General features: G+C 45.1%; 1 long non-coding RNA gene and 1 pseudogene across 2 annotated transcripts in view; one reads left to right on the plus strand and one right to left on the minus strand.

The window, feature by feature from the left end:
- The window catches only part of LOC115274465, a 33,235-nt pseudogene extending 29,160 nt beyond the window's left edge, over positions 1–4,075 (plus strand).
- Positions 4,076–5,722: 1,647 nt separating this feature from the next.
- Positions 5,723–13,272, minus strand: part of LOC115273356 — a 76,178-nt gene continuing 68,628 nt past the window's right edge. For both annotated transcript variants that reach the window (XR_003900785.1, XR_003900786.1), the window contains exon 5: positions 5,723–5,756. This is a non-coding gene — a long non-coding RNA (uncharacterized LOC115273356). The remainder of the gene's footprint in view (positions 5,757–13,272) is intronic.

Here is a 13,272-nt window from a genome sequence, read left to right on the forward strand (position 1 = left end):
ATTTGTAGCAAAGTGGATGGACCTCGAGGGTGTCATGCTAAGTGAAATAAGTCAGGCAGAGAAGGACAGATACCATATGTTTGCACTCATAGGTCTAACAGGAGAACAGGAGAAACCTAATGGAGGACCATGAAGAGGGGAAAGGGGAAAGAGCGTTGGGGAAGGGAAGGGACCCAAAACCTGAGAGACTATTGAATACTGAAAATGAACCGAGGGTTGAAGGGGGAAGGGGAGGGGGAAAAGAGGTGGTGGTGATGGAGGAGGGCACTTGTGGGGAAGAGCACTGGGTGTTATATGGAAACCAATTTGACAATAAACTATTTAATAAATAAATAAATAAATAAATAAATAAATAAATAAATAAAAGAAGCTGTTAGAGAGGATCATCACATACATTCTCAAGAGAGAACCAACTGGCTGAATGCACATATGCTCAGTAGCCTGGCTGTACATCCCCAACCTCATCCCAACTCAGGCCTCTTCTCAGTATTCCTGGATGCTGAGGGTCGTGGGAAGAGTACTGAAGGACAAATAAGGCTTAAGTCTGGCCACTGTCCTTCCTGCCTGATGTGATCCTAAGCAAAACCCCTTCCTCATCAGGATCCTAATTTCCAGATTCAGTGGTCCTTTCCAGCCCTGACATTCTCTGATTCTGCAATTGTAGGTTGGTACCTGCTGTTTCTTTCTTGGCTAAAAGATATCAATGCTGCACAGACTCTCTCACATGCTAAGAGAGGAAAAATCCCAGATAGGATGGCCTGAGTTGCTGAGAGCTTGTGTTACATCCTGGACCGCCTAGAACTTAAGTGAACTCACCTGCCTAAGACTAAGGCTCCCCACCTGCCCAAGGAAGAGCCAAGCCTGCAAGCTTCAGAATAAACAGGATGGGGGAAGATGGCCCTTGAAGGCTGCGTGGCTAACTCACCTCTAATCTCAAGAGGCCTCTTTGTCGGTCAAAGCATGTTGTGTCTTTGCAGGGGAGCAGGGAGGCATCTATGAAATCTGCCCCTGTGTCTCCCAGGTTAAGAGTGTTAAGAAACCTCACCCCAGAGAAGGATAACTTATGCACTGTGAGCATAGCTGATGTCTGGGGCTCATCCGGGAGCTGGTTTTGGTGTCTGTAAATGACTTGAAAAGAAGGTACAGTGTTGCAGTGGTAAAAAGCTTCATCATACAGGCCTGAGCTTGAGTCCCTGGTCTGTTGCTTTCTGTGAGATCCTAGGTAAATGACTTAGTCCTATCAAAGCCTCAACTCCTGCGCTGGGAGGGGTAGCAGAGGGTTGTTCTGTGGATTAACTGAGATACCAAAATCCTAGGTTTAGCCTAATGCACAGCATACCTGCAAGTAGATGGCAGGCATTATTAGGAAAAGCATAGTATGGGTTGACTGAATAGGTGAGGAGTATGGTGACATTTATTGGCATTCTTGCATAGATGCTTATATCCATGTAGAATGCTATTGAATTACAATACTGAGAGCAAACACTTCTACGGCTCATACCACATGTTTATAACTATTTTAAGTGCTTTGCATATATTAACTCAATCCTCACAAAGACCCTATGTGATAGGTATTCAATTATTCCCATTTTATAGATGGGAAATGAGACACAGAGGTTCACCAGTCACCCAAGGCACACAGGTGGTAAGAGGAGGATGAGGATGAGGGTCTAGATAAAGGGTGATTTGGCTCCAGGGTCCATGCCCTGAGCTGTACACATACTGCCCCTGAAGGACTCTAGAAAAGGGTAAGAAATGGCCAGTGGGGTGGGGGGGTGGGGGCTCCCCCAGCCTGGCTCAAAACCCTGCCCTGTCCCTAAATACCTTCTCCACATGCAGAGAGCAGAACATAGCAACTGCACAACAGGGAAGCACCTAGCTCTTAACAGAGGGCCCAGAAGCAGCTATGGGGATGTGGGCAAGGGATGCCACATGGGAAACAAAGGAGATTTGGAATTGGGCAAACTAGGACACTGCCCCAGTACCACCCGGTGACCTTGGATGATTCTGGGCACAGAGACATACTTTCAGACCTTTATTCCTCTGTCTCTCTAAATCCTTGTTTGCTCTAGAATGCTGGGTTCCAATGAGAAAAGGCTAGTCTATGGCTGGGGCCTTGGTTATTTCCTATCCCAGGGGAAGAGCGCCACCTAGTGAGCGACTCTGAGAATGTCTCAGAGCAGTAGGCTGGAACTCCAGAGACCTGGTTCCTTGTAACTAAGACGCCCATACTCAGCTGTGTGATCCCTGGCAAGGTGCTTCAGTTTTCAGAGCCTCAAAATTCTGATCTGTAAGAGAAAGTAAAGAACAATCAAGGATGATAATATTTGTAATAGCTGAGGAGTGCCTGAGTGGCTCAGTCGGTTAGTCTTCTGACTTTGGCTCAGGTTATGATTTCAGTTCATGGATTCAAGCCTCATGTGCTGTCAGCACAAAGCCTGCTTCAGAACCTCTATTCCCCATCCCCCTGCCCCTCCGCTGCTTGTGCTCTTTCTCTCTCAAAAATAAATAAACTTTTAAAAAATATATTTGCAATAGCTAACACCTTTTTTTTTAATTTTTTAATTTATTTTTGAGAGAGACAGCGTGAGCAGGGGTGGGTCAGAAAGAGAGACACAGAATCCAAAGACAGTCTCCAGGCTCTAAGCTGTCAGCACAGAGCCCAATGCTAGGCTCGAACCCACAAACTGTGAGATCATGACCTGAGCCGAAGTCAGACACTTAACCGACTGAGCCACCCAGGCACCCCAGCTAACACTTTCTTACTCACACAGTTTTTCACTTTATTTTGAAACACAGTGAATATTATATGAATGATAAATTTTAGAAGTCATATATTTGTTCTGGGCACTCATAAGCTGTAGCATTTCCTTTGGGTTTTTTTCTTTATTTTTTCCTTCACTTTATTTTATTTTTTAATTTTTTTAATGTTTATTTATTTTTGAGAGACAGAGAGACAGACCATGAGCAGGGGAGGGCAGAGAGAGGGAGACACAGAATCTGCAGCAGGCCCCAGGCTCCCAAGCTGTCAGCACAGAGCCTGACATGGGGCTCAAACCCACAATCTGCAACATCATGACCTGAGCCGAGGTCAGACATTCAACCGACTGAGCAACCCAGGTGTCCCTCCTTCACTTTTTTTGTTCTGATTTTGTTTTGTTTTGGTCTTTAATGTAACAGCGCTTAAAATAAGATCTATTCTCTTGGGCACCTGGGTGGCTCAGTTGGTTAAGCATCTGACTCGATTTCAGCTCAGGTCATGATCCCTGGGTCCTAGGATCAAGCCCTGTGTTGGGGAGCTCGCTTAAGTTTTTCTCTCTTTCTGCCCCTCTCTCCAGCTTGCGCGGACTCTCTCTCTCTCTCTCTCTCTGTCTCTCTCTCTCTCTGTCTCAAACTTTTTCTTTAAATCTACTCTCTTAGGGAGATAGGATTTTTGCTTTCCATCTGGCGGCAGCCATCAGCTCAAAGGTAACCCAAGACGGGCACTTACAAGTACATCAGGAGCTGTTGACCAAGAAGCACTTGGATGTAATGTCTTCTCAGGGTGTGCTGCTGGCAGTATCGCCAGCTCTCTGTGCTCCACAGCACCCCCCCTGCCCCGCCCAACCCGCCGGATAAAGTGCTGACGGGTACAAGGCCAAGCAAGGTTATGTCATATATCAGATTCAAGTGCGCCGCAGCGGCCGCAAACGCCCAGTTCCTAAGGGTGCTACCTATGGAAGCCTACCCATCATGGTGTCAACCAGCTAAAGTTTGCATGAAGCCTTCAGTCTGTTGCAGAGGAGGGAGCTGGACTCTGAGAGTCTTGAATTCTTACTGGGTTGGCGAAGATTCCACATACAAATTCTTTGAGGTTATCCTTATTGATCCATTCCATAAAGCTATCAGAAGAAACCCTGACACCCAGTGGATCACCAAACCAGTCCACAAGCACAGGGAGATGTGAGGGCTGACGTCTGCAGGCCTTGAGAGCCGTGGCCTTGGAAAAGGTCACAAGTTGCACCACACTATTGGTGGTTCTCGCCGAGCGGCTTGGAGAAGACACAATACTCTCCAGCTCCACCGTGACCATTAAGACAATTAATGTTTGTAAAATTCTTACCTAATAAACAATTTAGGACAGTCAAAAAATAATAACAATAAATCTACTCTCTTAATAGATGTTAAGCGTACAATACAGTGCCATATTGTCAACTATAAGCATTAAGTTGTAGGGCAGACCTCTAGAGCTTACTCATTATGCATAATTGAAACTTTATACCCATTGTTTTCATTTACACTTTTTGAGGGTTTTTTACATGATAGGCCCTGTTCTAATATTATGCATATTAATTAAGAGTGAATACCTACAGTATGTCTGTACACTATGAAAAAATCTAGAGGCCATTAAAGTTTCACTCAGTCTGGAAGGGGAGAAGTGTCAAAAACAGTTATAACCATGGTCACATGCTCCCAAGCTCTGTGTGTCTGCCTTGTCATGGGACCCAGAGCACTATTTACATACCTGTTCGGTTGTTTGTCCGCCCCTCAGCTTCCAAGTTGGTATCTGAGCTCCTTAGGAATGGAGTCTGTGCCTAATCACCGTCATAAACCCAGTATCCAGGAGAGGGGTGGGCACATGGTGGCTCCTCAATAAATGCTAGTCCAGGAAAAGTCCTTTTCCTCTTCTGTGCCCTCCTCTCCTTTGTGAGACCTTCCTCTTCTTCCCAAAAATCCACGGAGAATCAGGACAGGGACTCCTTAGACCAGGCACCAGCCATAATTTGCCAACCCAAAGAAGTCACATTCATGTTAACTATCCCAAGTATAATAGAATGAAAATGTTGTGGGAGAAATTTGGAAGGAGACAAAGCATTTTCAGACACCTTACACTGACCATTCTGTCTTTATTACCTTAAGTTACATAACAAGCCTGGGAGTAGGGATTAAGGGGCAGGTCTGGGATTTGAATCTGGGAAGCCCGGCTCCATACTCTTGTACCCATGTTCACCATGTTCTGCTCCGTGGCTCTTCCTCCAACCTCCAGAGAGTGGCCACTGATATTGTCAGTGAGGGACAGAGCTCAAAGCCTGTCATGTAGGCTTCTCTTCCTCCACACTTAGACCTTCCTAGAATCAGAAGATTCTTTTGGAAGCTCCATGCTCAGTCCTTGAAGGCCACAAAGCATCTTTCTGAGACTTGCCACTTCCTGTCTGTAGCCCCTTGTTCCTGAAGAAACCCTGAAGGATGCCCCGGGCCAGGTGGAGTCCACCGGGTTAAACCAACTCATGAAACTGACACCTGAAAGATACCATTTTCTACCTGCTCACCTGGGGAACAAAATCAATGAACAACAGCAACAACAATGCACATCTTTGAGCTCTATGGGTGCTGGCTCACTGCTAAGCACTTCTCAAACATCATCTCCTTCATCCTCACAATAATCTTCAGAGATGTGTTTTATTTGACTTCTGTTAGGTAGGGCTCATGAGAACAAAGCTGATGCCAAGACAGAATTAGACATACATGGGAACTCTTGGGAGAAATATATGAGAAGCATAGAGGGTGGCAGAGCAGGAATAGGCGGGTGTTGGGGCACCTGGGTAGCTCAGTCGGTTAAGCATCCGGCTTCGGCTCAGGTCAGATCTCACGGTTCGTGGGTTCGAGCCCTGCATCGGGCTCTGTGCTGACAGGTAGCTCAGAGCCTGGAGCCTGTTTCGGATTCTGTGTCTCCCTCTCTCTCTGACCCTCCGCCGGCTCCAGCTGTCTCTCTCTGTCTCTCAAAAATAAAATAAAAAGCAATAAAAAAATTAAAAAAAAAGAAAAGGAATAGGCAGGTGTGCTTCCAAGCCTGATGCAGGTCTAACACGTACAGAGAGACAGAGGGAAGGAAGGGCCGGCTGAGAAAAGGCCTGGCTGCAGCGCCCTTGGACCCTCATCACAGCCCCGTCATGAGCACAGTGGAGCAGAGGAGAGAGGCTGAAGCTAACTGCGCCCCTCACAGCGAGATCCTACGGCTGTGTGTTCCCTGCTGGTTCCCCAACACCTAGAAAAGCATCTAGCACACTGTATTCAATAAATATTTACTGAATCAAACTGTTACTTGAATTAATCCCTTTATTATGAATAAGGAGAGTTAAATACAGAAAAGTTGAGTGACTTGCCCAGGATTATACAACTGGTAAGTAGTCCAGCCCAGATTTGAGCCCTGGTTTTCTTACTCCAAAGCCCACAGACTTCTTTCCCCGCAATGAACACCCAAATATGGTCTGGCTATAATATCAGGATTTGTCTTGCGTTTTTTCATTCACTCAGTCAGACAGTCACTTGTTAATTTATTCATTCATTCAGCAAATATTTCCCAGGTACTGCACAGGATACTTGGGTGACACACACCAATAGGAAAGGTCTCTCCCTTTGGGAAGCTCATAGCCACAGGCAGGGAGGCAGTCACATAACAAAGGGTTAGTATGCAATGTGACAAGTACTACAATGGCAGTGCACTGCTGAGAATTAAGACTCAGGGGTGAAGAGGGCCAAGAAGTGGGGCAGAAGCCCACATGGTCCCAGCTAATTTCTGTCACTGCCCACCTCACTCCCTCCACACACATACCCTCACCACCCACAGCCTAGGCACCAAATTTCTGGAGGGAGTTTAATCTCTGAACACACAGGCAAGCCAGGGGTCATGGAAGCTGGAAAAGCACTTTAAGGAAGTAATGAGGGGGTGTCTGGGAGGCTCAGTTGGTTGAGCATCCAACTTTGGCTCAGGTCACGATCTCACAGTCCGTGGGTTCGAGCCCCGCATCGGGCTCTGTGCTGACAGCTCGGAGCCTGGAAGCTGCTTCCGATTCTGTGTCTCCCTCTCTCTCTGCCCCTCCCCCACTCACTGTCTCTGAAAATAAAATAAAGACCAAAAAAAAAAGAAGTAATGATAGTAGTCCTGGTAACCATGGTTATACACAATTAGTCAACCAAATGTAGGGTACATTTAAGGAAAAGGTGGAAATAAGCCTTTATTATTATTATTTTTTTAAGTAGGCTCTACACCCAATGTGGGGCTTAAACTCAAAACCCCAAGGGTCCCCTCTACAAGTCCTCTCCACAGTCTTTTTTAAATGATGGTAATAGGGGTGCCTGGGTGGCTCAGTCAGTTAAGCCTGCGACTTCGGCTCAGGTTAGGATCTCATGGTTTATGGGTTCAAGCTGCATGTCAGGCTCTGTGCAGACAGCTCAGAGCCTAGAGCCTGCTTCTGATTCTGTGTCTCCCTATCTCTCTGTCATCCCCCTGCTCTGTCTCTCTCTCTCTGTCTCAAAAATAATAAAATTAAAATTAAAATTAAAAATTTTTTAAATAATAAAAAAAAATAAATGATGGTAACAGCATATGCCTAACACATCATAGGTGCTCTCAAAGTATTTGTTGTATGAACTAGTAAACAATCATGTTGGCAAACTACCATTTCCTTGTAGTTTCATTTCTCTTCCTTTCAAATTCAGGTGAATGGCATTTGGTCACCTGATGGATTCACCAGATCTCATTTCCTTTTTCTTACAGGATCAGTGGACTCCAAAATTCCTAAGGCGCAGCTGAAAGGCAGCAATCTAGTTGGTGATAGAGCTTGGAGACTTATCATGAAACTGTTTTTGCAAAGTACCTTAGATACAACTGAGACGATGCCAATTGTTTATATCAATGGAAATGGAGGCTAATGGAAACGGTGGGGGACTACAGTCTTCTCTAGTGATTCCCTGGCCATTCCGAAGGACAAAGCTAGTCAACTAGATCACAGGAAAGTGGTCAACATTCTTGATCTGGGCTCTGTCCTCTATTCCAGTCCAACACCATAACCCATCAATCATGTACACCCTTGCCCCACTCTTTCAAGGAATTTAGAAACAAGGATCCCTGAATCTCCATGGATGGCCTCAATGAATCTTCCATCCTGGTATTCATGTGGTCCCTTCTAAACTGACTCTGGTCTTGGCTATATGGGTCCTTCGGCCAACAGTACATAAGCAAACTTTATGGAAGTTGGGGCTAGATAAGCACTTGCACACTGGGGCTTGTCCCCTTGGAATACTCCCTTTTGGCACCCTGTTGCCACATAAAAAGGTTGGGCAAGACACGTGAATGATGCAAAACCACATCAGGAGAGAGGCCAGCCATCCTAGTGTCCTGCCTAAGCAACCACAAGAGGGTCCTCAGGTCAGACCAACAGAATAATTGCCTACTCAAACCACAAGTTCATGAGAAATAATAAATTATTATGTTAAAGCCACTAAATTTTAAAGTGGTTCCTTAGGCAACAGTAAAGAACTGAAATCCTTATTTTCCTGTCAATCCCATGCTTACCTCAATTGCTATTCCTCTCCCTGGTGCTTACTACACTCCACTCACAATGGCTGCCTTACTGTTCCTCAGTCACACCAAGATCCTACCTCAGGGCCTTTGCACTTGCTGTTCCATTCACCTGGAAAATATTTCCCCCAGATATTCACATGGCTTTTTCATTCATTTCCTTCAATTCTACTTAAATGCCATCTTCCCATGAAGACTTCCCTCACCAGTCCATTAAAAATTGTCACCCCTGGGGCAATTGTCACCACTGAGCTCTTGGTCATGATCTCATGGTGGTGGGATCAAGCCCCACATTTGGCTCTGCACTAAGCATAGTAGAGCCTGCTTGGGATTCTCTCTCTTCTCTCTCAGCCCCTAGCCCCATTCATGCTTGTTCTCTCTCTCTCTCTCAAAATAGATAAACAAAAATTGTGACCAGGGTGGCTGGGTGGCTCAGTCACTGTTAAGCATCCAACTTCAGCTCAGGTCATGATCTCACAGTTTGTGAGTTCAAGCCCCACATGGGCTCTGTGCTGACAGCTCACAGCCTGGAGCTTGCTTCAGATTCTGTGTCTCCCTTTCTCTCTGCCCCTCTCCTGCTTGCACTCTTTCTCTCTCAAAAATAAATAAACATTAAAAATAAAAAATAAAGGGGTAACTGGGTGGCTCAGTTAGTTGGGCGTCCGACTTCGGCTCAGGTCATGATCTCACGGTTTGTGGATTTGAGCCCCACATTGGGCTCTGTGCTGACAGTTCAGAGGCTGGAGTCTACTTCGGATCCTGTCTGCCCCTCCCTCTCTGCCCCTCAACTGCCTGCAGTCTACCTCTCTCTCTCAAAAAAACTAAACAAACATTTAAAAAATATTTTTTAAAATAAAATAAAAGCCATATCTCCAAATATGGTCACATTAAAAAAAAAAAAAACAGGATGATAAATGTGAGGCTCATTACACAAAAAAGCATACAACACCACTGAGGAGAGTTGTCTAACGCAGTTGTACAAGTTCAGCAGAACACAAGCGGGTGGGAAGATGTTTAGGGCAGAGATCCAAAGTAAGGACACATTCCCTGGAGAAAATAAAGGGTCCATGCAATGAAGAGAGGTAACACAGCATGAAGTTTCTGTCTTACTATAGCCCTTGACAACATGTATCCAACCTCCCTCTTCTCAAAAAACAAGTGAAGGGTTGTGGTCTCCCACCTTTGAGCCCAGTCCTGTTCCTAGTTCCCAGGACAGACTTGACCTAAGACAGCAAGGACATAAGCCACTTCAACATCTCTCTACAGGAACCAGCACTGAATCCCCCTTCCACCAGGCTGAGTTGAGAAGGGGGCCTGACATTGGGGCCCAGTTCTGATGACCAAAATCAAGCCTCATATTCAACACCTGGAGCTATGTCTTGGCAAATTCCCAGCACGTTTGGACTTCCAACCTGCCTTGGCATAACCACTAAAAAAAAAAAAAAAAGCCACAACTAAAAACCACTAAAAATTCAATCAATAGAAAATCCACCCCCAACCTGCTTAAGCAACTAAGGTTTGTTGGCTTTAACAACTAAACATTCTAATGGTAGGGGGCTGGACTCAGGCACAGGACTCCAGTGATGTCACTGGGACTGAATTTTTCTCCATTTCTTAGCTCTATCTTCAGCTGGGTCAGTTTCATTCATACTTGGGCTCCTCAAAGCTCTCCAGCCTCTGCTACAGCTTCAGGCTTACCCCTCAGGGTATCAAACTGGCTGGTACACCTCCAGCCCCATCTTTTCCCAGACTTAAGAACCAATGGAAGGAGGGCACCTGCCTCTCTCCAGTCAATCCCAGAAAAGCCTTGGCTGTATTTCATTGGCTAAGACTGCATCAATGTGGCCCTTCCCTAAAGTAATCACTGTGGTTTTTCACCTTTCCTCATGCTGGGGGTGGAGCAAATGATTTGATAATTTGATTGGCCAGATGGCAGTCAGGACTTGGGAGTGGTGCTTCACAGAGAACACTGGCCGAGAGAAGAAAACACAAATCCAGGCTGGAACCTGAAGAAAGGAAAATGGCTAGTGGAGGGGCAGACAATAACCTCTTATTCCAGGTTTAGCTTCAGAGCCTGGCCACCAGTAACCCAGTCAAAGAGACAAATAATAGTCCTTGATTAAAGAATGTTTTAAACCTTCTGTCACATTCCACACCATTCAGAAAAATAAATGTGAAATCATATCTTTTATAATAAAATGAAAATCAAAGATGTTCAAATATACTTAAACCACTGAAACCCATAGGGGCCTAGATGATGGTAATGATTTTTCAATATAATTTCAGGATTTAAAAAAAGGATGGAATGCCATCATTAATAAACACCTTTGAAAGAGAAGGATAAATTTAGTGAAAGGAAAACAGATTGTCACCAGCTAGACCCCAAGACCTGACCTTTGCTGCCCACCTGCTTGTACTCGTTGACCTTTGTCTCACATTTTTCCTTAAGCTCCTCCTTCTAGCTTATCTCTTAACTCAGACAAATGGAACCCAAAGCCACCTCTCAAATAATAGTAACAGCCCTGACAAGACCTCCAGCTGGCCCAGACCACCCAGACCTTAACCCTCGTCTCATGCCTATGCAGATGGACCACCAAGTGACCTCTAGAATGACCTCTAGAATGACAACTACCTTTACTTCATTATAATACTAAAATATCCACCCAAGAAGGACCACAAAGTTTATTTACATAACACTATGTATGCATAGGCATGTTTCCTGCAGGGACAAGTGCCTCCTTCTGCCCACATCCACGCATCCATGTACCATGACAAGACTCCCCTATCCCCCCCTCAATTTTGGAAGTTATTCCCCCATCTCCTTATTTGATGCAAATAAAGTTGACTTTGTGTAACAATTCCACCTAGTGTATCTGTGACTCACCAAGGAGCAAACTCACGATGGTTCATTGGCTCAGTTACAAGATGGAATGATTTGAATCATGCCTAGGCTGGTGGGGGAAGGGGGGCAGTGGGGGAATGGACACAGAAAAATTAAAAATTAAAATAAGTCATGCTTATTACCAAAAACCCATTTCAACAGACTCCAAAGGCTGTCTGAATTACTCTCTGGTAATGCTATTTTGCTTTGTCAAATATTTCATAAAAGTGGGTCACTGGCTAAAGTCAAAAATACTTTTTTGGGCTTTTTTTTTTAATGAGGAGACTTGTTTCATATGATTTTTTTAAGCTGGATTTTTAAATTGAGCCAGTATTTCTGTCCATCTGAAGGCATGCATGAAATATATTTGTTTAGAAATCGGCTATCCTAACAATTTCTAAAATTACTAAAGAAACAGTTGATTTAATAAATGGTCTGCCCCTTAACTACTCCCTGCTAAGCATCTTAAGGCAGGAGAAGAGGTTTTAGGAAGGTTTGCTTTTTTTTTTTTTAAAGCCTGAGAAACTGGGACTTCCCTACATTTCAAAGCACAAAGGCCTATTATTCAAGGAAAGGGGCCAGGGAGGCAGAGCAATTCAATTTTGTAGGCCACTGTGTACTTCTTCCTTTCTCCTGCCAAATCAAGGCTCACCCCTGTCCCAAGTGGACCGCAAGCAGGGCAGTCCTCTGTGAAAAAGTGAAAGCAATCGAGGAAAAAGAAAAAGCGGCCAGCCAGGAGAGCCTGGGGAGCACTCATTATTTTTGAATAGAGCCAGTAAAAGGAGCCTTTGCTGGGCTGCCTGGGTGGGGCCACTCCATTCACACTCCCATTGTAAATTCCATCTGTGTGCTATCATTTCCTGACCCAGGAACGGGGGAAATGTTTCTGCCATAAATTTCCCTAGGACCTTGCCGGGCCACAAAATCATCCGCTATGAAGTTCACTGGCTCCTTGGAGATTTGGTAAAGATTTAAGATCATGTTTGCCTATCATCCCCTCTCCCCATTTACCAAAGGGTCTCTTTCCAGCCTCTCTTGTTTTCCTCTCAGGAGCTGGATCCTCAGTGAAGTGAAATAAAAGGGGGATGGTTATGAGCAAAACTCTGGGGGAAATCAGAAGCTCTCCTGTCTTCTTGTAGGACACTTAAAATATCTGGCTAGCCAAAAGCTGATGCTAGTCAAGTATCATGGTAACTTAGGTGTTTGAATGAGTCTGAGAAACTGAGGTTGTAGGTGAAAAGAAAAAACAGAAAGGATGTAGAGCAGTGGTTCTTAAACTCTAGCATGCATTAGAATGATCTGGAAGAGGGGCACCTGGGTGGCTCAGTCGGTTAAGCGTCTGGCTTTGGCTCAGGTCATGATGTCACAGTTGTGGGTTCGAGCCCCGCATCAGGCTCTGTGCTGACAGCTAGCTCAGAGCCTGGAGCCTGTCTTCAGATTCTGTGTCTCCCTTTCTCTGATCCTCCCCTGCTGGCGCTGTCTCTGTCTCTCAAAAAAAAAAAAAATAAAAATAAAAAACACTAAAAAAAAATTTTTTTTTAAGAATGACCTGCAAGAGCTTCTGATTCAGTAGTGGGGGGTGGAGGGGTAGGTGGAGCAGAGAATGTGCATTTCTCACAAATGCCCAGTGGTGGTGATGCTGCTGGTCCCAGGACCATACCCTGAGAACCCCTGATGTAGGGAGTGACTGCACCAGACCCCAAACAACAAGCAGGACATTACATACATTCGAGGCTCAACAACATCTGAATTCACACTCGGTAAACACTCTGGTGCCTACCTACAGACAAAGGCTACATGCTTTCTGTGGTAGTGGCTATGGGTTTCAATCTACCACACAGACACAAAATATTTTTAAACTCAACTTCATGTTTAGTCCCTATTCGACCAGAGTAGCAAAACATAACCTCAGTTAATTTGAAGACTTCCTCTCACTTTCAGGGAATGCCTCTAGGTTCTAGGTGCTTAAGGAGCATCATGGTACTAGGAGGGAGGGAGTGGGACAGAAGTGCTCTCTGGTCCTTGCTGTTATCTATCCATGCGGTTGTCA

Source organism: Suricata suricatta, chromosome 12 (genome assembly GCF_006229205.1).
Source record: "Suricata suricatta isolate VVHF042 chromosome 12, meerkat_22Aug2017_6uvM2_HiC, whole genome shotgun sequence".
Lineage (NCBI taxonomy): Eukaryota > Metazoa > Chordata > Mammalia > Carnivora > Herpestidae > Suricata > Suricata suricatta.